The sequence below is a fragment of the Otolemur garnettii genome, unplaced genomic scaffold, assembly GCF_000181295.1.
Source record: "Otolemur garnettii isolate 467f Iridium unplaced genomic scaffold, OtoGar3 scaffold00099, whole genome shotgun sequence".
NCBI classification, from domain to species: Eukaryota; Metazoa; Chordata; class Mammalia; order Primates; family Galagidae; genus Otolemur; species Otolemur garnettii.
In genome coordinates this window covers 417,143-419,687 of record NW_003852494.1, presented here as the reverse complement: position 1 = coordinate 419,687, position 2,545 = coordinate 417,143, and the positions used below count along the sequence as shown (strand labels likewise).

At 43.5% G+C, this 2,545-nt stretch overlaps 1 protein-coding gene and 1 pseudogene across 8 annotated transcripts in view; one reads left to right on the top strand and one right to left on the bottom strand.

Moving 5' to 3' along the window:
- ATXN2 (ataxin 2) overlaps positions 1-2,545 on the bottom strand; it is a 151,023-nt gene that overhangs the window by 34,374 nt on the left and 114,104 nt on the right. The window lies entirely within an intron of this gene.
- Positions 1,539-2,416, top strand: LOC100953170 (annotated as a pseudogene). Its single transcript, XR_154197.2, has one exon. The product of XR_154197.2 is annotated as a charged multivesicular body protein 5 pseudogene (transcript).

Below are 2,545 nucleotides of genomic sequence, written 5' to 3'. Positions count from 1 at the left end.
AAAAAAAAAAAACAAAAAAAATAAAATAAAATAAAACAGACTCCAAAATTTAAAACTTCTGTTCTTTCCAAGATTCTTTATCTTGTGTGTGTAGTTTTTATTTTTCTTTTTTAAAAGAGCTGGGGGTCTCCCTGTTGCCCAGGCTGGATTTAACACTTATGCTTAGGCCGGACACAGTGGCTCATGCCTATAATCCAAGCACTTTGGGAGGCTGAGGTGGGTAGATTGCCCAAGCTCACAAATTCAAGACCAGCGTGAGCTAGATCGAGACCCCATCTCTAAAAATAGCCAGGCATTGTGGTAGGCACCTGTGGTCCCAGCTACTTGGGACGCTGAAACAATAGAACTGCTTGAGCACAAGAGACAGAGGTTGCTGTGAGCTGTGACACCAGAGTACTCTTTGGAGGGGGGTGGGGGGGGAGTAAGAATTCATCCCCAAAACCAAACAGGGCAGCGCCTGTGGCTCAGTAAGACACGGGCCCCATATACCAAGGGTGGTGGGTTCAAACCCAACCCCAGCCAAACTTCAACAAAAAACAGCTGGGCGTTGTGGCGGGCACCTATAGTCCCAGCTTCTCAAGGGGCTGAGGCAAGAGAATCGCCTAAGCCCAGGAGTTGGAGGTTGCTGAGAGCTGTGACGCCAAGGCACTCTACCAAGGGGGACAAAATGAGACTCTAACTCTAAAAATGAACAAAAATAAAACAAACAAGCAAAAAAAAACACCCACTTGCGCTCAGCGCTTCCTCCCAAATAGCTGGGACTACAGGCATGTGTCACTGAGCCCAGTCAAATACATTTTAAAAAATGAAAATACAGCCACAAATTGTGAAAATATATAAAGACAGATATAATCTGACAAATGACTTATAATGAGGAAAATCTCTGCACTATGAATATACAGTAATTTCTAGGATATATGATGTTAAGGAAAAAAAAATAAACCAGGAAGCAAAATGGTACATGTAGTATGTTTACTTTTGTGTATGATGGAAGAAAAATCAAGATAAATGCCAACATGTAAGCCCACAGGAAAAGTCTTAACATGCAACACTGGGGCTGGGTGCAGTGGCTCACACCTGTAATACCAGCACTCTGGGAAGCTGAGACAAGTGGATTGCCTAAGTTTAAGAGTTTAAGAGCAGCCTAAGCAAAGGTGAAATCCCATCTCTAAAAAACAGCCGGGCATTGTAGCAGGTGCCTGTAGTCCCAGCTACTCGGGAGGCTGAGGCAAGAGAATCACTTGAGCCAAGAGTTTGAGCTATGACACCTTTACACTCTACCAAGGGTGACAAAGTAAGACTCGGTCTCAAACAAAAAAAAACAAAAGTATATGATGCCCGGGACAATGAACATCCACATGCAAACAATAAATGTGGACCACGAGGCTCCTACCATACAGAAACTCATCAATAACAGATCACAGATCTATGTTATATCTTAAGAGCTAAACTATAGGAGCTGGAAGTCGAGGCAGGAGTGATTCTACTTCCGTTTCTAGTTTTGCTCTGGTGTTTGGGTTTCTCCTTGGCCGCCCAAGATGAACCAATTCTTCGGGAAAATGAAACCCAAGGCTCCGCTGCCCAGCCTGACTGACTGCATTGGCATGGTGGACAGCTGGGCAGAATCTATTGACAAGAAGATTTCTCGATTGGATGCTGAGCTACTGAAGTATAAGGATCAGATCAAGATGATGAGAGAGGGTCCTGCAAAGAATATGGTCAAGCAGAAAGCCTTGCGGGTTTTAAAGCAAAAAACGGATGTTTGAGCAGCAGCGGGACAATCTCGCACAACAGTCTTTTAACATGGAAGAAGCCAATTACACCATCCAGTCATTGAAGGACACTAAGACCACGGTTGATGCTATGAAACTGGGAGTAAAAGAAATGAAAAAAGCATACAAGCAAGTGAAAATTGACCAGATCGAGGATTTACAAGACCAGTTAAGAGGATATGATGGAAGATGCAAATGAAATCCAAGAAGCACTGAGTCACAGTTATGGCACCCCAGAATTAGATGAAGATGACCTGGAAGCTGAATTGGATGCACTGGGTGATGAGCTTCTAGCCGATGAAGATAGTTCCTACTTGGATGAAGCAGCATCTGCACCTGCAATTCCAGAAGGTGCTCCCACTGACACAAAAAACAAGGATGGAGTTCTGGTGGATGAATTTGGATTGCCACAGATTCCTGCTTCATAGACTTGCATCATTCAAGTACCTCGTATAAAATGAACATACATTGTGGGACTGGGAAATGTGTTATCTTTCTGAAATTTCCATAACAGATTTAGGTTTTTTTCTTTTCTTTGAAAGAAAGGTTAATTACATTCCTTTTTTTTTTCCCAGTAAGAGACTCATCCCTTTGGAGATGCTTTCTTTATACTAAAATTTGATTCCTTTTTCTCTTATGAAAGACTAACTTGGCTCGGCGCCTATAGCTCAACCGGTTAAGGCGCCAGCCACGTACACCTAAGGTGGCGGGTTCAAATCCCCAGCCCGGACCCGCCAAACAACAATGACGGCTGCAACCAAAAAATAGCCGGG